General features: G+C 38.1%; 1 long non-coding RNA gene across 3 annotated transcripts; it reads left to right on the top strand.

Annotated features, from left to right (window-relative positions):
• Positions 1-327: 327 nt before the first annotated feature.
• Positions 328-25,286, top strand: LOC115290442. 3 transcript variants are annotated; one of them, XR_003908094.1, is made up of 5 exons: positions 328-834; positions 17,396-17,489; positions 20,517-20,628; positions 23,864-24,106; positions 25,148-25,286. It is a non-coding gene; the product is annotated as an uncharacterized LOC115290442 (long non-coding RNA). The 3 variants fall into 3 exon arrangements; XR_003908095.1 differs by lacking the exons at positions 23,864-24,106; positions 25,148-25,286 and adding an exon at positions 22,476-22,603; XR_003908093.1 differs by lacking the exons at positions 20,517-20,628; positions 23,864-24,106; positions 25,148-25,286 and adding an exon at positions 18,821-19,071.
• Positions 25,287-25,342: the final 56 nt, after the last annotated feature.

Genomic DNA, 25,342 nt, shown 5'->3' with positions numbered 1-25,342 from the left:
GATCAGAGACAATGAGTAGGCAACACAGAAATGTGGCCCTTAAGAGGAGCAATAAAACGTGAGTATTTGGAGAAGGACGGACAATGAAAAGGGTTTGTTATTATCTTCATTTTATTTAATTGTAGATACTGGAGCTTGCCTGTGAAGAAAAGGGCCCTGTAATGAGAAAGATTGAGGATCTAGGAGAAAGAAGAAGATCATTCCAGGAAAGCCCATGAAAAGTTGAGATGGGTAGACTCTTCACGGGCTAGGAAAAAGCACTGGCTAGCAAGAAGAATACTTTCTCTATTTTCATACAAAGAAAGATATAAGTTTGGGTAAAAAGGCAGGAAACAGGAAAATCTTTTACTGTTTGAGGATTGTCTCAGTGAAGTATTAGGTAACAAGTTGAGCAGAAACAGGTGGGTAGGGTTTGAAGAGTGAGGAAAAGAGATGAGACAGTCTTTCTAAGGAGGGAAATAAGTTTCCTCATGGATCGATAATAATTGCAGCAGGGTTTTAAATGTAACCTTATAAGCCCAACACCCCCCCCCCCCAAAAGAAAGAGAGGAGTCATTTTGCTGATACTGAGAAATGAATTTGGACTCCTGGCTGGTGTTGAATCACCTCTTGTGAGATTATCAGCAATTGTCAGCTGTATGAGTGTGGACATGGAAAGGGCACATGGTAATTACATTCATGGCTGTTGGAGGGACAGAGAGAAAAAGTAATGTGTTCAAAAGAGATTGATTGTAACATTGGGCCATCCATTCAAACCTGAAGAAGAAATATTATAAAGAAGAAGTGAAGAAAGAGGATAATGGAGAGGTCAATGGATGACAGGTCTTCATGATGGTGAGTTGTTTTCATGGGAAGACTTGGACAAGATATTTTAATGACTGAAGCTAAGGAGACAATTACATCATTGATTTTGAAAGTGGAGCTGTTTTAGTGTAGGACAGAAATCAAGTAACTCTCAGGTGTAAAATTTGGCTGATTTAGTGGATGAACTAAAGGTTTATAATCTTGGGGTAGAAGATCATTGACCTTTTTGAAGAAAAAGTGGAATAAACCCTGGGTCTACATGCCTATAGAGCCAATAAACTTTCCTAAAGAAGAAAATTATATATCAAAGTATTTCTTCCACTTAAAATATTTAAATCAATATTATATTATAATAAACTCTACCCAGGCTCTATCCATAAAATAGTTTTTATGTCATATATAACAATGTAATTGTTGATCTTTATCTGAAAAACCAGTTTATCTCTAGACCTCCACCACCAAATTCAACAGATTAATTTGTCAAACAACTATTCCCCACCCCCATACAACTATTGTAGAATCTATGCCTTGCTGAGGTTCCCCTTTGGGGTTGGAGGCACATATAATAAATTTCAATTTCAACAGGCCTTGGATGGACACTTTTACATTTTGCTTGACATGGCACATTAGTAACCTTGTGAAAGATTTGTTGACTGAATACTCAAGTCAAACCAGGTGTTGGGAAATTTCCATCTGTGTTTGCAATTTATTTATTTAGAATGTTTGTTTATTTCTGAGAGAGAGAGAGAGACACAGAGAGAGAGAGAGAGAGAGAGAGAGAGAGAGACAGAGTGTAAACAAGAGAGGGGCAGAGAGAGAGAAAGGGAGACACAGAATCCGAAGCAGGCCCCAGGCTCTGAGCTGTCAGCACAGAGCCCAACGTAGGGCTTGAACTCACAAACTGGTGAGAACATTACCTGAGCTGAAGTTGGATGCTTAACTGACTGAGCCACCCAGGTGCCCCTGTGTTTGCAATTTAGAACTGAGTATAAGCTAGTCTCATTTTGCTATTGGAAAAGAAGGAAGGGGAATTCATGCCTGATACATCAGAGGGAGTTAATAAAATTCTCAGCTTAAATGGGATCCCTAGAGAAGTTAAAACATTCCTCATTGTCACCTTTGTAGTCCTTGTTTTTACAAATTTATCTTTGGCAATTTCAGACACTAGCTCCAACCCATCTTAGGTCCCGTGGGTCAGAGAGCTTGTATACCTACTGGCATGAGCTGTTTTAGGAATGTTCTACTTTGGCCTAAAAAAATTATCTGACAGATGATGGATGTGCCACACCGGAGTAAATGCCCCCCCTCCTAGATGACATATTTAACAGCAAAGTTAATGGATCTCTGTCTTTAGGACTGGTAAGTTTCTTAGAATATACTCCACATAGTCTCCTTTGCTGGCTGAAGAGACACTGAAATTAAGGATAGGATTATAATGTTGAATGATGCTGTGAAAAGCTTTATAATGTTTTGCCTTTGAGAAACCAGGGTTTTATTTTTTAAATTTATTTTTTGTTTTTCCAAAGACCTTCCATCTTATTTTATTATTTTTTAAAATACAGTTTATTGTCAAGTTAGTTTCCATATAATACCCAGTGGTTATCCCAAGTGCCCTCCACAATGCCCATCACCCATTCTCCCCTCTACTCCAACTCCCATCAACCTTTTGTTTGTTCTCAGTATTTAAGAGTCTCTTATAGTTTGCCTCCCTCCCTCTCAGTAACTATTTTCCCCCTCCCGTCCCCCATTGTCTTCTGTTAAGTTTCTCCTGATCCACATATGAGTGAAAACATATGCTATCTGTCTTTCTCTGCCTGACTTATTTCACTTAGCATAATATCCTCCATCCATGTTGCTACAAATGACCAGAATTCATTCTTTCTCATTGTCATGTAGTATGCCATTGTATATATAGACCACAACTTCTTGATCCATTTGTCAGCTGATAGACATTTAGGCTCTTTCCATGATTTGGCTATTGTTGAAAGTGCTGCAATGAACATTGGGGTACATGTGCTCCTATACATCAACACTCCTGTATCCCTTGGGTAAATCCCTAGCAGTGCTATTGCTGGGCCATAGGGGAGTTCTACTGTTAATTTTCTGAGGACCTCCCACACTGTTTTCCAGAGCGGCTGCTCTGGAATGTATACGTTCCCACCAACAGTGTAAAAGGGTACCCAGAGAAACAAGAATTTTAAAACAAACATTTGTCTGGATTCAGAATTGTTTGCTTTTCTTTCTCTTCCTCTCTTACTTTAGTAGAAGTAAAACATTGATTCCTGCCCCTTTTCTTTGCTAAGTTTTGGAGACTTTTAAGTTGTCTGGTATAAGTGGGAAGCATCTCTTCATGACAGATTTGATTCCACCTTCTAACAAGTGGGATGTGATTTGTCTTAATGCTTATACTACTCCTCTTGCTAAGGCGGATGGTACGTGCCAGTACATGGGCTCAGTTCTATGACCTCGTAAACTCATATGGTCCATCTACCCTACAGAGAGCTAACTTTTGTATAGAACTGGACTACAGACTCACAGCAGTCTGGTGAAACTCGTGCAGACACTGCTGAAGAAGAAAGGGAATGCTCTCTTCTCAGAATATAGTATCAGGAATAGACATATGAACTAAAATCTATCAATGAACATATTGCTACACATATTATGGAAGGGGTACATTGTAATGGCTGTACTAAGACTGGAAATAATTTTAGCCATATCTCTATAGGTGAGATGATGAGTACAACCCATGTTTCTTACCATTCTTAGAATTCAAGATCTGAGAAAAATGATCATCCACCCCTTGCTTTTATCCTGGAAATATGTGGTCCAGTGCTGGTCAACACAGGTTACTAGATTATGAAGATAGGAATTGTGTCAGTCAGTTGAAGAGAAATGAAGGGGGGAAGGAGACAGAGCATACAGGTCAACATTTTCAATATGGTTAAAGGGAAACTCATTTCCAGAAACTAGATAAGCCAGAGTAAGATGAAACATTGGTGTTAAAGCAAGTTCATTTATGTGTAAAAAGTGTCCCCCACTTGAGTTGTACTCAGAATAACAACAGAAAAAGCAATAATAACAAAAAAGAGATGGGCAGAAGGAACTGACTTAAAGATTCATGAAAGTTGCCCTAACCATGTTGGCATTTTGACCAATTCACCATTAGGAAATTCTAATTTTCTCAGGATGATCTCTGGTTTTCTTCTCAAAGGCAGGAGATTATAAATTTACCCAGTTTCTGTCCTCTTCATATTTCTCAATGGTTTTACTAATGATTAGGAACTATGACATTTCATGGCAACTGAGATGGCCCTTTGTTTTTCACTCTAAAAGTCTTTCCTTCTAGATCCTGATGATTTCCGGAAAAACGGTCTGGAAGGGTAAGGCAAATGTGTAGAACATAGAGAACTGACCCAATGACAAATATATTTTAGACTTCTGTTTCTGAAACTATGGTAAGACTAAATGTTCTCAACATACTTTCCATGCTTAATATCTAAAAATATTGGATAAAATATAGAAACATAATTTTAAGTGCATAGTCAAGTTCACTAAGTATAAGTAAGTGTATAAAGACACACACATAATAAGGGATATTCCAAGAGGTCAAAAATTAAGACAAAGATGAAAACAGTGTGAGCAAGCCTTGATACTTTAGCTTCTTGGGTTAATACACAGAGATACAAGACAGGGCTTGACCCTGTGGAAGAAGAAGATAAGGTCTTGAATTTCCCCACTTAGTAATGAGCTACATATTTGGGGAAAGGTGGGCTATTAGAATTGACCTCTGGAAAAGGGAAGCAACAGGGAAACTTGGTCTGCTTAGTTTTGGTATCAAATAGAAAATTAATATATTAATAAAAATCCTTTCTTCTTGGGATAATTACCACAATTGCATGGCTTAGGAAACCCCAAGCCAAGAATTAAGTTAAATGTCTTCTCGGTTGACAATGCTTTGGGACATTCAGTACAAGCAAGCAAGATTCTGGAAGAAAACATCTTTATCCTAGGAGCCCAAGATTTTTACTGATTAACATCAGTCAGGTCTATGTTTATAATATTAAATGATGCAACACATATCAGAGGAGTATCCATAATTGAAATGAGTAGAAACTATAAAGAACAGAATAAGACCAGCAAGAAATTAAGATATTGTAATATATAGAAATACATAGGATGATTGTATAAAAATAAACATGTATTTTAAATAAACCACAGAGTAGCAAATGTGATCCAGGGATGAGCTGCTGATAAAAATTCTCAGCAGATTTGCAAAAAAACACAAACAGGACTTTAACAAATAAAACAAATATAACTACTGAAATTAAATGCCCAGTGGGTAATTACGCTGATTAGAAAGAGTTAAAGAAAGAACGGGATGGCAGCTCCGAAGGGTTTGCTGAGAATATAGAAGAAAGATATGCAACACGGAGAAGGAAGTCAAGAGACATGAGATTCAAAATCTAACACAGATCTGACAGCATTTCCAGGAAGAGAGAATAGGGGAGATTATAGGCATTGTTTGTAAAGTTAGTGGATAAAAGTCATTCATAACGAAAGTCATTAATCCCCAGGTTCACCGAATCACAGGTAGGAATCAGAAAATGCCCATGCCTAGGTACATCTGTGATGTATCCAAGACAAAGAGAGATTTGAAGGAAGTTATCAAGGAAAGACACATTACTTGCAAAAGAATGACAGAAGGAGAGCAGCCTGCCCAGCACAACAGTAGAAACAATAACATAGTATTTTCATCAAAGCGTCAAGAGAAAATAACAAAGCATGGTTATCAACACATGTAAGTAAAAATTCAGGAGATCATGCTTCAAAGAAATATAAAATATTCAGTAAAGGGATTTCTTAAGAACATACTTCAGGAAGCAAAATAATATTAAGTAAATGAATTGCTAAATGTGATGAAATTTGGGGCTCCTGGGTGACTCAGTCAGTTGAGCATCCGACTTCAGCTCAGGTCATGATCTCATTGTTTGTGGGTTCGAGCCCTGTGTCCGAGCCTGCTTCAGATTCTGTCTCTCTCTCTCTCTCTCTCTGCCCCTCTCCCACTTGAGCTCTGTCTTCTCTGTCTCTCTTTTTCAAACATAATCATATAATTTTTTTTAATGTGAAGAAGTCCAAATAAACAAGACTGTAAAAGAATAACATAATGCCCTATCTGTCTAGATAAGGGAAAGAGAGAAAACTGCATGAAGTGTAAAATGAGAAGCAGTAGTAGAATCAATGCTCCAAGGTAACTATAGGATTAGAATGAAGATAAAGACTGTCTCTTCATATTTTAGATTTGTTTACATGTTAACCCAGATTCGATAATTTCACAAAGGATGAAGAAAAAGTGAAATTAAAACAATAATCCAAAAGAATATAAGTGAGGAAAAAATAAACTCAGAAAAATAGCATAAGCAGAAAAATAGAGCAAAATGAGATCAGAAACTTAATTTCAAATATATCCATAATTACAAATATGGCTTAACTCACAAGTTAAAAATTAGAGTTGTTTAGATTACATAAAAATATCTACTTATATATTCTCTACAAGATGCATGGTAAGCCTAGGGACACAGAAAACTGTGTGGAAAATCATATACTAGCAGGTGTAAGTCAAAAGAGATATGATGTAGCTATGTAAGTAGACCAATATTAGAGATTAAGAAAGTCAGTATAAGCATTCAGTTCACTGTGAAATGCTAAAACAATTCTGAATTTACAAACACTTAATGTTTTAGCTACCACATACTTAAGGCTACAAGTAATAGTAAAAGGAAAAGTTGATATGAAAAAATTGACCACCCCTGGTAAAATATTTTACCACAATGCTCTCATTAATTGTGAGATTGACTTCAATATAGTTAAAAATGTAGTAATGTACATTTTAGATGATTTTAGAACCATCTTTCAAAAAATTAGAGAATGATCATGTTTCTCTCCCCTGGTCAGATATTGACAATAATTAAGCACACATGAGTATGATCTAGCAAGACTCAAAAATAATGGACACTTTATGTATCTAAACATATGTATGTTTATAGCATTAAATTCTTAAGTTATAGAAGAAAGGCAGAACATGAAGTAAATTGTTTAATATTTGACTTTAGAAAATGAATAATAACTCAATCTTAAGGAAAGAGAAGAAGGGAAGCAAGTCAGTTTTCACAAAGCTTGTTTGGTGCTCGTGGGAAAGGAGAGTGGCTCTAGGACCACCACTGGTCCTGGTTTCCGTGGGGCAGTCTTAATTTATGCCTGTTGTACTCACACCATCATTAATAATGGACTCTTCCATTTTCAGAAAGGGGCACAATGGCTTCACAGCCGGAGTGGTCACAAGTTTGGATCCAGTAGTCAGAATCCTGAGTGAGGAGCCCTCTTCTGTCAAGGGCCCCAGCAGCGAATCACATTCAGACTTTACCTTCAGAGGGTGTGGAGAAGGTGGTCAACTCGACAGGGCTGTGGTTGTCAGGTACCCAGATGGCAGGCGCCACCAGCTGTGGGGTCTTAGGGGTGGCCTGAGGGGCAACAGGGGGGGACTTCCAGCCGGAAGTTGGAAGAACTCTGGGGGTTCAGAGTTACAGATACAAGCCAACAGCGCCTGACCAACAGTGTCATCAATAACTAGGTTACCAATTGGCTTGTCAAGGAGGAGGTCATTTGGATTACAAATCCTCTATCAGGATTGACCTCAGGACAAAATGAGCCAGAAATGACACTCTCTCATGCATTCTTTGAAACATAGCAGGTCCTTAGTTAGTCATTTTGCTTTGGTTTATTTTTTTCTTCCCTCTCTTCTTCCCTCCCTTTTCTCCAAATCAAGAGCTTGATGGAACAATACAGAAAGAATCAATTTCAGGCTTGAAGTGAAATATCTAGAATCAGAGAAAAATATTTTTTATTAATTAACAATGCATGCTTAAGAGGACATAATTCTAGAGTCTATTATGTCCTCTGTTAGAGAGTTAAAGTAAGTGCTGATAAATGTAGTCAGAAGGCATTTCTAACCACATTAGAGGTAAAGAAAGTTTAAATGATGATCTTTTATATTATTGAGATACATAGTCTTTAAAAAAATTTTTTTAACATTTATTTGTTTTTGAGAGACAGAGCATGAGCAGGGGAGGGAAGAAGAGAGAGGGAGACACAGAATCCAAAGTACGTTCCAGTCTCTGAGTTGTCAACACAGAGCCCAATACGGGACTCGAACTCACAAACCACAAGATCATGACCTGAGCCGAAGTCAGCTGTTTACACAACTGAGCCAGCCAAGCGCCCCAAGATACATAGTCTTTTACAAAGGGATGGAAGTGGGTAGAAAAAAAACTTGAACCCATCAAAAGTAGAACAATGATATAAACTATATTTTAAAAAATGGAACACAAAACTTTCCCCAATGTTTTGGCTCATAGTCTTGCCAAATAAAAAAAAGGGCTAATGGGAGATACCTAATTCTGTTAATCTTCTTGTTCCTTCAGTGGAGAAACAGTTGGATGGGAGGAAACATTTTCGGGGTATCGCTCAGAGTAAGGGAGCAGCTCCAGGCGACATGCTGAAGGATGATCTCATCAAATCATGTAGACTAAAATCCAAGAAAAGAATTTCACACTTTGCCTGGCTAAGAAAACAGTTTTATCAAGAGCGTGATCTCAAATGTGCTGAGATTTCCCTTCTCTTTTGCGCTTTTCACTGTCTTGCTTCAGTGGGTATTTGCTACCTGGAAAAATGAAAGGCAACGTTGATGACAGTTCTTTAAATGGAGGGAGAACTGTGCTTGGCTCCAATGTGCCGACCACTGAGTCTGGGAAGATATTAAAAAGTTGAGCTCCTAAGTGGGTTGGTGTATTTAAAAATATGTACTTCTATTTACTTGCCCATGATAGTTTTAATTTCAAAGTTTTGTTCTTTCTTATTTTGAGTGTTAAAGCCAGAATTCCTGAGAATAATGTTCATAAATGGACACTGGACATTCTAGAAAAGCCTTGAAACTGTGTATAAAGTTTGTTACTTGCATGTATGCAATGTTTCCCCCAGGGCAGGGAAAATAATATTTTTCAGATTTTCAAAGTTTTTTTTAATGACAAAAACAGTTTAAACACATTATTGGGGTGTGTTGTTTTTTGCTGCATTAAACATTTTTGCCTTTCTGCTCCCCTGGGTCAAAACCAGGTCCTTCCTTTCTATTCATAGTGGAGGTACCAGGAGATACAAAAATTCACAAAAAGCTAAGAGGGAAGTTCAAGAGAAAAACAAAACTCATTCAGATCAGCAGATCAGGACTTTGCTGGCCAGCACCCAGGAGCTGGATGCACCCTGTCTGACCTTGACATTCAAAGGAGCTCCTTCAACCCATGTTGAGGCACATTTTTGTGCTGCCAAGATTAAGGCGGAGTCTTATACCACACCCAGGAAGAAACCATTTTAAGGGAATGAGGTTAGGACTTTTTCCTCTGAAATACTACGACAGCACGTGAGAAAGGCAAAAATGTGTCACCTTCATTGTGTTTTCCTTCCTGGGAATGTGGGGTTGGAATCTTCATGGCCAGTCACTCTGGTGGAAGGACTGAAGCTGTGTTTCAAATCCACACTCTCAACGAACTTGTGTGTTCGCAGAGAATGCTAACTCCCAAAAGACAGCAAGAAACTCACCAACCCAAACAAACACAACACAAAGACAGCTTCCCAATTGTTATAGTGACAAAAATGAGAAGTATCGCTGAGAAGGCATAAAATAGCAACAATTCTCTTGAGAGTAAAAACACAAAACAAATAAAATATGTTTTCTAAGTAATTCTTCTCCAGGCCCTCTGCCTCCCTCTATAACAGGAAGACTAAAAAGACCAGATTTGAGGGGTTAGATTTGCTATTATTTCTATCGTATATTTTATCTCTAAAAATTAAAATCCCAAACTATCATTACAATTTTATGTAATCAATATTTATATTAATTGTTTGTTGTTGTCCTGAGAACAACAGGACCTCAGATTTTATTACATTCATCTTTATGTGAGCATCACACAGTCTTTATTGCCATAATTTTTATATTAAGTTTTAAAATTAGGGGGCGTGAGTCTTCCCAACTTGTTATTCCTATTTCAAGATTACTTTGGCTATTGTAGAATTGAATTTCCATATGAATTTTGGAATCAGCTTGCCGATTTATGCAAAAAAAAAAAAAGGCAGATGTTATTTTGATAGGTATTGCATCGAATCTGCAGATCGCTTTGGGGACTATTGCCAACTTAACACCACTCAGTTTCCAATCCATGAATATGGGATGTCTTTCCATTTATTTACTTTTATTCAGTTTTTGGTTTACAAGTCATGTATTACTTTTGTTAAATTTACTCCTACATATTTTAAATACTATTTTTAATAGATTTTTTCTTAATTTTAGTTTTGGATTGCTTACTGTTAATGTGTATAAATTGATTTTATGCATAGATTTTGTCAACTGTATCATTGCTGAACTTGTTGGTTAGCTCCAAAAGTGGTTTTGTATACTCAGTAGAGTTTTCTATATGCAACGTCATGTCATCTGCAAATATAGTTTTATTTTATTTTTTTCCAAACTGCATGCTTCATTTCTTTTTTCTTATCTGAGAGCCCTGGCTAGTTGGGAAGTTTTAAAGGTATTTTTTCTTCTCCTTATAGCTTTGGTAATTTGCCAGCATGTGTTTAAATGTGGTGTGTGTGTGTGTGTGTGTGTGTGTGTGTGTGTGTGTGTGTGTGTTGAAATTAATCCTCTTTCACACATTGTGTTGTTGGACATTGCAAGGCTTGAACATTTTATTAATTTCAGAATTTTTTCTCTTTTTCCTATCTTGGGGGTATCCCTTTTCTTCTTTGGGAAGAGAACAAAAGTTAGACATTAAAAAAGTATTTCCCTTATGGTTCTTTATTTTCTCCCGTATTCTGTCTCCTTATTCTATGATCTGCTTTGACTTCAGTGTTTGACTCAGCTCTGTCTTAGTTGCTCTCTGTCCATCTATTAATTTTGTATTTTTCCCTTTGAATTTTATATTACCAAGAACTCTGATGTCTTTCTTTTTTTCCAACCTTTTTTTCAGTGGCTTATGTGTTCTTTGGAATCTCTCTGAGGATATTGATTATAATCATGTTGAAGTTTTATTCTATTCCTTATATAACAATTTTTAGATCTCTTACATGTTGACTTTTTCAATGTTTTGTTTTCCTGTTTTGATCACATTGTAAATGAGAGTCTGGTTTAAACAAAATTAATAACTGCAAGTGTATTTCCTCAGTCTGAATCATAATTACATTTGCCTGGCAGTCAAAGGAGCTTTGAGTTACAGATGTTTCTTTCTTGTGATTGCTCAGGGGATTTGCAGGGCTTATGACCAAGTGGAGTTTCCTCATAGTTTGTGCTCTGGAGAGGGTGGTTTCCCCCATGGCAGATGCGGCCCTTCACCCATTGGATCTGCCTTTCCATTTAGAGAAAACTTAGGGTCATTGGTGTAGGACGGCGGTATTGGCTCTTCAGTTCCACCCTTTCAGTAACTTCATCTTCCTTGCATATGACCCACTCCTTGCAGCTCTATTGTGCCAGTTTGGGGGTTTATTCCAAAGTTTTGCTGTTAAAAAAATTTTTTTTTAAATTATCTCTGTTGACTTCATGGAGTTCTTAGGTTCTTCAGTTGAATCTCACTACCATTTTGTTCCCATTTGCTTTATGCCTTTCAAAAACTATGTACATTCCTGGTCTGCTGGTAGAATATTCTTTGTTTTCTTCAACATTCTCATGAATTTATTTTTCTGTTAATTTTCTAAAAATATATTTCCCTTTTTTCTGTTGCTGAATGGAAATTTTAGTTGGGGAAGAAAAAAAATCATCCATCTTGAATGAGGTGGGAAGACCATTCCTTTTTAAATAAACATTCTTCTAGCCTGCCATAAAGACACAGCTGTACGAAAACACTAACTTGGCAGGTTTGTAATTAATTTTTAATCTAAAGCTCATTTCCTACATAATAAAATGAAAGTTTATTTGCAGATGACATTGAAATATTCTCATCAGAAATCCCTACGTCATGATATCACTGTCTGTCCAGTTTCATAGACCTGAAGGAACAAGTGTCCTGTCGAATTCTTCAAACACACACACATACACACGCACACAAAATGTGCAAGCGCAATGGTGAAGACCTTCAGTGCAGATCTTCATTTACTGTTTATATATTTAGAAAAAAGCTAATTAGAAACATATGTTATACTTTCAACTGCATCCCCTTCCTGCTATAATTGGCCAAATAATTAAAATTACAATTTGAATATTATATATATGTGGGAACAAAATTCTGCTCCCAGACTGTCAGATAATAACGTAAGGAAGGGAGTGCAACTGAAAACAGGAAGGTAACTGCTCTACCATTCCGGCCAATGTTCAATTGTTATGAAACTTGTATTACCACACAGCAGAAGTCATGATATTGCATTAGGTCTGCCTTCCAATGGTCTCTGTCTTCATCCTCTCCTTTGGCATCCAAATGCAGTGAAGGATTTGAGGGGACATGCCTACACCCACAATCCAGAGGAAGCACTGCCTCTTTTATCCTATTTCAGGGTCACCATCTTTACTTCTTTGTAACTTTGATTACTAACTTGCCAGTTGTTGTTTTCCAGCCATGGGTCACTGGAGCACTTTATTCTGCAAAGACATGTAACTGGTATTGCTCAAGCTTCTCCCTTCTAGGCTATTCCCAGTGAGGCTCTTCATTTCTCTGTCAAAAAGGCTTAGAGCAGGGTGCTTTCCACAGACAGGCTTCTGAATGTAGCTCTCTTCTAGAAGCATGTTTCCCTCCCTTCCTTCCCCTCCTTCCTTTCTCCCTCTTTCTTCCTCCCTTCCTCCTTTCCTTCCCTTCCCTTCCCTTCCCTTCCCTTCCCTTCCCTTCCCTTCCCTTCCCTTCCCTTCCCTTCCCTTCCCTTTCCTTTCCTTTCCTTTCCTTTCCTTTCCTTTCCTTTCCTTTCCTTTCCTTTCCTTTCCTTTCCTTTCCTTTCCTTTCCTTCTGTCTGTCTTTCTTTCTTTCTTTCTTTCTTCCCTTTCTCCTTCTTTCACCTTTGTCTTTCTGTCTCAATCTTTCTGTCCTCCTCTATTTCAATAGTGTTGTTTCCTTCCTGTTACAGATGTCTCTGAATTTGAACAGAAGAAAGAAATATTTTTTATTGTTTTAAGATATACAAAGCTGAGGGATAAAAATTGGTATCACTCCCAAGAAAGCATGGCTTCTGGATTCCAACTGTTACAATAACTGGGAAATCTATAATGATTACTAAGTGAACACTCAGCTATCAAGGATTGACTGTAGGTCAAGACCGCATCCTTTTTGTCACCAAAAGTTGTGGTAAAAGAGTTCTTGTGTAAACCTGATGGCTTGGTTGCTGAATCAGGGATACTTACCTCATGTGTGTTTTGATTTTAATTTTTATTAGTCCTCATGTGTGTAGAATCACATTTGAGCATAACTGGTTGCATTTTTCAAATGTTTATTTTATTTTGAAGACAGAGAACAAGTGGGAGAGGGGCAGAGAGAGGGAGAGAGAGAATACCAAGTAAGTTCCACGCTGTCAGCTCAGAGCCCGATATGGGGCTCCATCTCACAGACTTTGAGATCATCACCTGAGCTGAAATCAAGAGTCAGACACTCAACTAACTGAGCCAACCAGGTATCCCTCTGCTTGCATTTTAAACTCAATAGCACTTTCATATCTTCATTTATGTTGATCATACAACTCTAGGATCTTAGATGAAACCAGTAAAATAATGACTGGTGGTTGAATACTTGGAATTTCATTTTGCAGGGGCTCATTGGACTGCTCAGTTTTCTGGGTGAATGTTGGGTGGTTCTTGCTTTGGGGGATTGTATCCAGTCATTACTGACCTCACCTAAAACTACGGGAGCCTCTCCACACTGTGAGATCATTTCATTATCTCTGTCCTCAAATGTGCCTTGTGAGTACAAGAGAAGAGACACCTTCCTCTCAGTATTAAAAGATAGGATTGTAATTAACTGAAGAAGAAAATCTATGTGTCTTTGTTCCATGGTTGCTTCTCTGCTTCTATGCTTCATGATTATTCTCATAATTTCCTAATTTTTAATCCCATCCCTTTTCTTTTACAAAAACAAAATCATAGCAATAAAAATGGAAACTCTTAGCTGAGCTCCCTTTAATATCTTTCCTTAATCAATTGTCCATTCCAATCCTCTCCTTGCTTTGCTTAATACTAAGTGATGTCTTGGTTCTTCTGCTAAAAGCTTTTTTTTTGTTTTCAGTTTTGCTTCATTACTGTTGGCATGTCTGTGTCTTTGAGAAACAACACTTACACAGGACCACCTAATAAGTATAAACTCTCCTTTATTCCTAAAGGTGTCATAGAGTCTTAATGATTACAAATCCCCCCTTACAGCACTGCAGTGAAGCAATATCAGGGAATTCATGAGCAGGAATCTTATCCTGGCCCAAGGCCCTTTTCACTGATGAAAATAATAATGTGAATTCTGTAAAGACTGACCTGGTAAATTATTATATTAGATATTCTCCTTTGCACGTTAATTATTTACACATTCCCAAGCCTAACATATAGTAATATAGGAGGAATCCAGGAACCCAGGAGAATTAGATATTCTCCTTCGCATGTTAATTATTTACACATTCCTAAACCTTACATATAGTAATATAGGGAAAATCCAGGGAATCACTCTTTTGGCTTCACTTTTACATAACTCTGTGCATTTAAGCCATGTGATGTGCCTATAAATATCCCAGATGCATTCCATACTCCATTCTTCGTTCCTTGTCCTCTCTTCATAGAGTTGCTACCAGAAATGTGTCAGTGGCCAGTCACACATGCTAAGTCACACACTCATGCTACCTCATAAGTGAGGCAAGGAAGGAGTCTGCCAGAAGACATGTATGTCTAGGCTTTGTGGTGTCTGGTCTCAAACTGTCTCATAAAATAATTAGCCTGGCCAGTATCAATATCAATTAAGCTTGGGCTTTGAATATTTGAAGTTTAAATATCTGGATGGAATTTCCACATTTTTTACTTGATTATTATGTTGTTTCATCAGGAATGAATAAAAGACAACTCCTGATGCTTTATCAGTTGGCATTCCAAAGAGAGATAGAGATAGAAGATAGATAGATAGATAGATAGATAGATACATAGATAGATATAAGCAGATAGAGATAAATAGATGGCAGATAGATAGATGTAGATAGATTGATGTATATAGAAAATGGACAGTTTTAAGGAGGTGACTAATATGAGCCACTTTGGTGCTGCCACATGTGAAAATTGTAGGGCCAGATGACAGGCTGGAAATTAAGGGCAGAATTGATAATGCAGTCTCAACCCAGAATTCCTCAAAGCAGCAGCCTGGGAAACTTGGGCAAGGCCTTTCTGCTACCATCTTGGGAACCTGAGTCTTTTAAGGCCTTCAACTGTTTGGATGAGGCCCTCCCACATTATGAAGGGTAATCTGTTTTATTCAAAGTGTATTGATTTAAATGTTAAACACATATAAAAAAATAACTGCTCACCAGCATATAGACTGGGATTTGACTAAACCATTGAGCACCATAGCCTAAGTTGGTTTGACCCATAAAATTAACTGTCACATAGGCCTATTCAAACCCCTCTAGAGATGTGGATCAATCTTTAAAATCTTTGCTAAGGAAGTGTATCATAGACTTTCTTGAATGCCAGCTACACGCTTAAAAATCCCTGTCTTAAATCACCTTCCTTGTCTTTGCACCCTTTCTAGTAGGAATGGATAATAGATACTTCATCTAATTCCTATAAATTAATATGCTTCCATTAGCAATTTAAAAAATAATCCTCTAACAGATGATTTCTATGTGCTTTGAAACATAAATGGCACTGAAAAGGCTTTCAGTTGGTTTTAAACTCTTAGGTTTAGTTTTTTTTGTGTGTGTGAACAGTTTTATTGAGATATAATTCATATACCCTACAAATTATCTATTTAAAATGAGTAATTCAATGACCTCTAAAAAAAACTGAAAGAGTTGTACAACCATCACCACAATTTTAGACAATTTTCATCACCTCAGTAAAGAATCCCTGTACCCATAAGCAGAATCCTCCACCTCGTCAGCCCTGAGTACCACTAATCTATTCTTTGTCTCCATGGATTTGCCTAATATGGACATTTCACGCAGATGGAATCATGTAATATGTGGCCACTTGTGGCTTATCAAGTCTGGTTTTAAAATTTCAACTTTGTTAAGCCCTACAAAATATAGATAATTCTAATGAGATGACGGAGAGGTGAAGGAATATTATTTGTGAAAGACCATTGGCTCATTTTCTTACCAGCTCCTCTCACTGATAGTGGGTCATCATTAGGGAGTTTCTAGTAGCCTGACTCTCCTGTTCCTTTGTTTTGTTTCTTATGTTTTAACGTGATCATGAGTGAGGTTCTCGGATGGTGAATTCCAGTTCCAGGCCCAGTTTTCTAAAGCAGATATAGGGCTTTCATTCACTTTTCTCCATAACCCAGGTCCCTTCCCTCCTGGAAACCTGGAGAGATGGCTTAACACCCTCTTGATGGACAGGCTAATAGCTTCCTAAGTCCTGCACTGCAGCCTTGTTCTGGGTTCCTGACCCTGCTCCCATGGTGCCTACGTCTGGTGTGTCCTCATTTCTACTTTATGCTACTTAAATCATAGTTATATAATTTTACAAAAATTTCATAATCAGGCAGCAGTCTCTTTCCACTATGTATAGATTTTTAAAAAAAATATGGCATTTCATCAAGTATATAAATGATAAGCATATAACTAATGCCTTAATAGCTTACAAAGTCCTGAAAGATTCTTACAGTATTAGATTATGTACACAAACATATGTTATATCCATATATACATATGCACACATTATAGTTTTGAGATTAATTTCCCTACAATCAACTTTTTAAAAAAGAGAATGGGCATATAAATTATGGGCACATTTGAATAATTTTATATCCATTACTATCTAGAAACTTTTATTTTATCAGTCAGCCAATACTATGAAAATTAATATTCATTTTCTTTTTTTATTTTTTAAAATTTATTTTTGAGAGACAGAGAGAGACAGTGCAATCAGGAGAGGGTCAGAGAGAGAGGGAGATACAGAATCTAAAGACAGGCTCCACTCTTTGAGCTAGCTGTCAGCACAGCGCCCAACTTGGGGCTTGAACCCATGAACTGTGAGATTATGACCTGAGCTGAAGTCGGACGCTTAACCGACTGAGCCACCCAGGCGCCCCTAATATTCATTTTCAAAGTTTATTTATTTGGTCTGAGAGAGAGAAAGCATGAGACAGGAAGGGGCAGGGGGAGAGGGAGAGTGAGAATCCCAAGCTGGATTTGTGCTGTTATCACAGAGCCCCATGTGAGGCTCAAACTCGCAAACCATGAGATCGAGACCCGAGCCGGGATTGAGTCAGATGCCTAACTGACTGACCCAGCCAGGCGTCCCCTTTTTTATTTTTAATGTAACACGTGCAACAACAAAGTAGCCCCTGAACATTGATAAAAGGCTAATAATACGTTGTATGTCTTTCAGCTGTCCACCCACTTGAACGCTAAAACAATACACAATGACATTGGACCTCTCTGGGTTTTCATCGCTGATCACACCTTTCTGCCTTTCCTCAGAGGTAACCACCCTGCTGGATTTTTCTCTATCCTTCTGCTTAAAAAGTTTAAGCATATGGTTCCCCCAGAAACCTTGCAAGCACTGTTGTTTTTATGTGAATTTCCTGCTTCTCTATTCCCTGGGTACTTGTCACTGTCCCACTGCCAGAGAACAGAGTGGAGTCTTTTTTTTTTTCTCTTAAAGTTTATTTATTTTTCTGAGAGAGAGAAAGAGAAAGAGACAGACAGACAGACAGACACACACACACACACAGAGGGAGAGAGAGAGAGAGAGAACAAGTGGGGAAGGGGCAGAGAGAGGGGGAGAGAGAGAATCCCAAGCAGGCTCCATGCTATCAGTACAGAGCCTGACATGGGACTCAAACCCATGAACTGTAGGATCCTGACCTGAGCCAAAATCAAGAGTTGGACGCTTCACCGACTGAGCGGCCCAGGCTCTGAGTCTTAAAAGAGGGGTAGTACAGTTTCAAAAAGGAAATTGTGAGAGCCTGCTCAGCATTCTATTCTATCCTTTACATGGAATGTAAAACAAGGCAAAAGTTGAAAAAGCACATCCAAGAGCCAGAGATGGTGAACTTTCTAGTATTGCAGAGATTTGGCCAGGAAGAGGTGGCCTGGTGGACACAGTGGGGGCACTAGAATGAGGCTGGGCTGGGTGTGAATCCCAGCTCTTTCAATTAGGAGCTGGGTGGCCCTGGACCGTTAACTCACCTTCTAAAGCTCAGTTTCCTCAATGGAAAAGAGAGTTGAGGTCGCTTCCCTCACAGCTTGTGAAAACCCGGCATCTAGTAAGCCTTCAGTAAGTATTAGTTTCTTTTCTTGTGTACAAGCCCCACGTTCACCCAAAAATCTAGTTATTGCCTCTGTCTCTCTCTCCCATTAAAAAAAATATATCATGATTTTGTCTTGAATTTGTCATGTTTGACTATCAGCACTGCCAGGCCACAGGATTGTAACTCGTCCAATTCTTTCTCCCTTGCACAATTTCCCTCTGGCAAATCTTCAGGTTGTTAGGCAATCCTGTCATCTTGCTTCTCGGTTTGGTTAGTTTTTTTGACATTTCTGATATTTCTCAAAAGGAAAATTTTAGTGTTCTTTTCAATCTGAAGTAGCCCACAACAATAAAGTCAAGAGTCTATATGTTTCAGTGAAAGGTGACAGACACCAGTGTCAGGAAAGACAGAGGTATCAACATCAGGATGATTCTGCTGGGACCAAGGGCCTCTGAGACACCCGATCGCCCCTCTCTCGGTCATTTACTGTGATGTCAAGGCTGCTGTGAACCTGATCTACGGCACGGTTCAGCTTTATCTCACTGTGCCGTGTTTTCTAGAGAACTCGCATTTAGTCTTGTGGCTTGTGCACCCCTGCTCCAAACACTTGCAAGCAGTGAGCTAATATCCGGACCTGGACGGTGCCCAAAGGATGTGGGTATTTGAGATTTGGAGGAGGACGCAGACCTGACCTAAAGAATCATTATAATTTCCTGCTACAAGAGCTGCATTAGCAAGAGAGATGTGGTAACATGGGGATGTACCAGAAAAATATTGGCAAGAGCCTAGAGGAATAAAGTTTTCCTTAATATGTTCTCTTGTATGTAGTTGCACTTATATCCGCACGTTCTTTTGAAAAATCAGTAGATGACAAATTTTGCAGGTCAAATTTCAGTATTGATCAAAATGTTAGAAAGCGCAATGGTCTTCAAGGACATATGCTATCGATTTCTTTTATTGACTTTCTACAGGTCTATTAGGGCTATTCCTTAGTGGGTGTTTCACATCTGAAAGCACAATTAAAATCCATTCATAATATCTGTTCAAATAAAACATCTGCAGATAAAGCCACAGAGTTCCCCCCTCCTAAGCCAGCTTTTGATAAAGAACACATAATTTTGTATGTGCACATGTGTAACTTGTCTTACTTAGGCACCTGGGAGATGGTTGCAAATCAGTTGCCACATGTGGAGGGTAGGAGGGAGGATGGTGGGCTTTTTAGTAAAGGTCAGATGGAACTGCTCTGGAAGCCTTAGGGATTTCTTAAAGTAGTTCTGTAAGATAGGAGGTTTCTTGCTGTAGGTGGCCAAGGGCTTCTTGAGGATTATAGAACACTGAAGGAAGGCACCAGCACACAACTTTGTTTATTTGAGGAGTGTGTTGCTTAGGAAATAAATTCACCATGATTAGATTCCAAAAACCTGAATACACAGGAACTTAGAATCTCAGATATTCGACTCAGAAATCAACTTATGACCATGTTCAAGATGCTTGAATATGATGTAAGATGTTTATGTATCGCACTTACCTCATAGACGTGCTTCACGCAATGTGATGTATTCATTCTTCATCTGGGCCCTAAGCAGTGTGTTTCCTTTATGGTGGGGACTCTGCTCTACATTAATGAATGTCCTTGAATATGCAATTGGTCAACAAAGTTCATGGGAAGTTAAGAAGGTTGGAAAAATGTGAACAGAATCTATGGAGGAGAAAGATAAAATGAGTACCTACGAAATGGCTTGGCAAGGATGGAAGATTTACTTCTTTTAAAAGCATTGACAAATGGCAAAGTAGGTGATCGATGCCCAAGTATTGATGCAATTTTTCTTCTTTATTCTTTGTCAATATTGGCGCAAAAGACACAGGCTAAAAGTAGGAGTTAGATGAACTAAGTTCTAACACCATTCTCCTCCAAATGTCTTGGTTTCCTCCCCCCCTTATGTCATATGAAAGTTGGAATACATTGTTTAATATTTTTCATTGAGTATTTTTAAAACAGTTTTAAACTCTCTTAAACATTCCTGAATAGCTATATATTCCCAGGCCAGTAAACAACAACTAACATGAAATTATTCTGTGTCAGTTGACTTGCTGGTTATGGTTAGACGGGGAGCCATGTCCAAATGGTGAGAAGCCATGTCTTGTAGGGGCCAGGGAACGACTGAGCAAAGAGTAGCTCAGGTCATATCCAATGACTTAATAATCATAAACCTGTTCAGTATGTTCACAATTTGATTTCTGACTCTTAATGTGCAGGTATTAGGCAACATGGAGGAAAACAATCCCCAGAAGAGTCAGAAGGAATAAAAATCCACCTTAATGATCACCAGGTTCCAATTTATTTCATTATGCAGATTCTATTCTAAAGGTGAGAGAGATGGAAAGTGTAATAGGAAATTAAAAATATGACTAATGATAATATAATTAATAGTTGATTCAAATTCAAATCGGCTTCTTTATGAGGTTTTGGAACTTTTAAAAATATTTTTTAATATGTAGAATACAAACCTTAGAACCCTGGGGATGCTTTGACTCTCACCCAGAGTCCTCTGCTTCATCTATCATGTCATGTTTTCAATCCGATCATTCTTTACTTCTCAGGGACCTTCACTTCTGCCCCCTTCTGTGCAGATGACTGTCTTTTGTTTAAAGCCTTTCTCATTTCTGGCCCAAACCACATGTTCTGTTACCTTATGGGGACCATAATGGTTTCAGATGACACATGACCTTAATATTCAAACTAAGGAATTATCTCCTGAAAACAGTATTTTAAAAAAAATGGGGGCACCTGGGTGGCTCATTTGGTTAAGCATCTGATTCTTGATCTCAGCTCAGGCCTTGATCTCAGGGTTGTCAGTTCAAGTCCCACATTGGGCTCCATGCCTAGCAGGGAGCCTACTTAAAGAAAAATAAATACATAAATACATAAATACATAAATACATAAATAAATAAGTAAATTTCAAAGAAGTTTACTATGTTGCTTGATTTAGTCATTGACTAAATAGGATTTGATTTTATTCTCCTTTAATCACTATACTTATAAGCTGACAAATTGGAATTTCCCTTTCTTGAATGGACTCTGTATTGAATGGTGAAACAATAAAGAGACATTGAACTTGATGCAGATACAGCACTGTTACTATTTCCACATGTGTTTTTAAAGCATGAAATAGAGCACATATCAGTTATTTTTCCATATGCATTTGACTTTCTAAATACATATTTGTTCAAAGACTTGATATGAGTGAAATAAAATCTTGCTTCAAGTCAACCAAATATCAAGATTGTATCAAATCAAGTTTCATTTATAGCTGTGAACTATATTGATTTTCACTTAACTGATATTATATGGGAGAAAAATTATGATGATTACATCAAAAGTTTACACTTGTTGAGAATTTCTGATTGATCGGAGACTTTCTACTCTTCATGGTTTCTGAAGTTCACATCCTTGTGAAGTGGGCATTTATTACTATCCCAATTTTTGGTTGAGGATTTCAGGTTTGGTAAGTTTCCAAAATCTTGCACAAAATTACTCAAGTGACAAGGGAGAGAGAAAACTAAAACCAGTCATGCCGACCACATGTTTAGGAAACCCTGTCTGACTCTTGCTTGTACTTGAGGCAGCACCTGGGGTTTGATGAAAGTAAGAATCCCAGGTAGGGTGAGCAAGTCCTAGTCCTTTGCTCAGGACTTTACCACTTCCAGCACGGAAAGTCCTTTGTCCCAGGAGACTGTCAATTATGGGGAAACTCAGATGGTTTGTAATTCTAAACTCAGTCCCTGCCTTGAGCCAATGGATTAGAGTTTGCATTGCAAAAACCCCAGCTGATGCACAAGATATGTGGAACCTATTGCTTTCTAACATGCATTCATTTTCTAAAAGTTTTCAAGGGGTGCCTGGGTGGCTCAGTCAGTTGAGCTGATGACTCTTGATTTCAGCTCAGGTCCTGATCCCAGAGTCATGGGATGGAGCCCTATCTTGGACTCTGAGCTGAGCATGGAGCTTACTTAGGATTCTCTCTCTACTTCTGCTTCTCTTCCCCACTTGAATGCATGCTCTCTCCTGCTCTTTCAAAAAAAATACACACTTTAAAAGTTTCTAGAGAAACTAAATCTTGGAACTAGCTTTCATTTGCTGCGTTGACAACAGCTCAATGGACTGAGTCGTACACTGCTCACATGGATTAAAATTCTGATTTATTTGTCACTAGAAACTCCTGTCTTCTGAAGAAAGAAGTTGTCCCACTCTCCAGAAGTGACATTGAATTCCTCAGAATTATCATAATTTGAGCTCACAATACTGCCAAAACTGCATATGAAAAAGAGAAGCTTGTGTGATGATTCCCTCTGATTGTAGCAAGAAGGATGTAGGTTGTCAAAAAATTGTAATTTTAACTGAAAAGTGACATATAAATGCATTGATATAGTACAGAACATACCTGACATCTGTATTGCCAGTCTCCCTTTGTATCCTCCCTGGATTAGGAAGCTGTATCACTTTATTAGAGGAAGCCACACTTGTCATACCCCAGTTTAAATGGTATGGCTTGTTTAATAAGCCTTTCATATTTCACTTATGCACTTTTATGCCTTGGATTTTGCAGACAAAATTCTCCCAGCATGTGAAATCTCAGGGGATGTAGCTAGAATACTGGGAAAGTTGGCAATGACTATTTCTATCTTACAGCATAGATTAAAAACAGTTAGACCTGGAAGAGACCTTAGGGAAAATATAGCCCATTTATTTTATGAAGGAGGAAATTGAGACTTATCAGAGTTCAGTGACTTCCTACGGCCATCCAGCAAGTTCATAGTACAAACAGGCCTAGAATAGACTGTCGCTGAGAACAGATCTGACAATATTGGGTTTACCTTGAGCATTCCTCATGTTACTTGAAATAGAAATTAATAGCTGTTACACTGAAAGAAAATTTCAAACTCTTGCTGAAAAATTATATGATTGCAGATGTCTGAGTGAAAGTGGAGCATGACATTGCAGAGAGGTGCAGTGATGGGTTGTTCCTTTTTGCACCCACAATCAAGGTAGCAGAGAGTCAGCAACAGCTCATTGAAATCTCAGAGAATTATTCTCCATGTTTGATTTAATTTTTAATCTTGGGAAAATTAATTAACTCTTCAATTTCTTACTTTTACAATCTGTAAAGTGTTTTCAAAAACTGTTCCCTCCATGACTGAAGTGATTATTGGAAGAAAGAGACTGGCTATCGAGTGCCTACCATATGGTGCTACAAAGGGGGATATGAGGGAGTCTTATCATTATGTAAATCTTCCTGCTAAAGAAGAGACGGAAGGAGGGTGTACCTTGGGGAGTCTGAGGCATAAGAGAAGATCAGTAGTGGTAAGATCAAGAGAAGAAAAAGAAACTATAATCAAAATGGAAAAGTCTTCATTTCAAACTCAAAAAGAGAGCAGAACAAGAGAATAAAGTGTTGAAAAAAACAGCAGAAGGTGCAAAGGTTCTACACTTTTAAGAGAGGAAACCACACACTTGATAAAGGAAGTAGAAAATGTTTAATTTGATGTAGAAAGGATGAATAACTTATTCAGATTCTTAAAGAAGCGTTTTTACTTTTTACAGAAACCCCCTCTGTAGGAAGATCTAGGGGAGAAGTCTATAAAGTAATTTTTGTCAGGAAAGCCTCAACTGGAAAGCCAATGGATATGAGAGAGACACCAGAGCAGTTGGGGACACCAAACATGACAGCATGTGGTGTCCACCACAAAATGGGCAAACTATAATTTATTTGTGAAAGGAATTTCTGGAGAAGAAAATAAACAACGCTGCCCAAATATCATCAAAAAACCATAAAGCAGCAGTAAGGTAAGACTATTTATGTATTATTTACAAATGAAATGCATGCTAAAGATGACATATGCCGGTAGTTAAAAGACATGGTAAGATTATGTCAACTGAGTAAGAAACTGGATCATCTTTTGGTGTATAATGGGAAAACTGTACTGTCTTCCTTCAGGTGCCTGAGAAGCATGTGGCAGCCACTCATGGGCCACAAGTTGAAGCCCGTGTATCCATGTATGACTTACATGGGGGCGGGTCTCTTACCCCAGTGCCTGAGGTGGGAGGCAACGGGGGCTCAGAAGAACATAACAAATTGTGAACTTTACTTAGCTTAGAATCAGAGTAGAATTTAGGTGACATTCAGGAGTTCACCTGGAAGAGAGAGCAGGTATGGAAGGAATGGAAGGGACTGGATTTGTCCAGAACATTAACACCTACTATCAGTATAGAAGGTTTGCCAAACACTGTAAAGTATGTAAGATGGATTATTTTAGCCTTATAATAAATCTGTAAGATGGTAACTATTATTTTATAGATATGACCAAGGCTCCTAGGGTCAACTAACTTCAGCATCATTGTAGAATGACATCAAAGAGGAACTGGGCATTAGTTAACCTGGTGTGTTTGAATCCTGAGTTCGTGTGACTTCTAGGCTATAAGAGGTGGTGCAGTGTAGGGTTAAGAATGTAAATTCGGAAGCAAAACCTTCTGAGGAATACTAGTGGGATCACTCAGGCAAATTAGTTGACCTCTCTGGGTCTTAGTTTTCTCCTCTTCAAACTGTTTTTTAGGAGGAATAAACTAGTTAACATGTACAATATCTCTATCATGGTTCCTGGTTTGTGTAATCATTTAATAATTATTAACTGTGGCTTCAAGCTTTCCAAGGTTGAAGAGAAGGAAATTAAAGATCAAGACAGTGCATCTGTACTATTGTCTCTTGTACTCTACTAACTAATTATCAACATGTGGGTGTTGGCCATTTAATGGAAATTACAATGATTTCTTCACATGGCCATTCCTTCACATCCGTGCCTGATAACTGATTCCTGACTTCCACAACAGACATCTGCCTCCTCCTGTAGACACCACTCACTTGGATCTTTGATATACATCCCAAACGCTGCTTTGGTTCTGCCATTTACCCCCTAAAAATTCACCAAGTCTCTCTAATGCTACCAAAATAAAGTCTCATATACACAAACTGGCTTGCCACAATCAGGATTTATTTTTTTATTTTCTTTATTTTAGAGAGAAAGT

This window comes from Suricata suricatta, chromosome 4, assembly GCF_006229205.1.
Source record: "Suricata suricatta isolate VVHF042 chromosome 4, meerkat_22Aug2017_6uvM2_HiC, whole genome shotgun sequence".
Taxonomy (NCBI): Eukaryota; Metazoa; Chordata; class Mammalia; order Carnivora; family Herpestidae; genus Suricata; species Suricata suricatta.
Note: the sequence above shows the minus strand (reverse complement) of the source record. Positions and strands in the feature narration are given on the sequence as shown.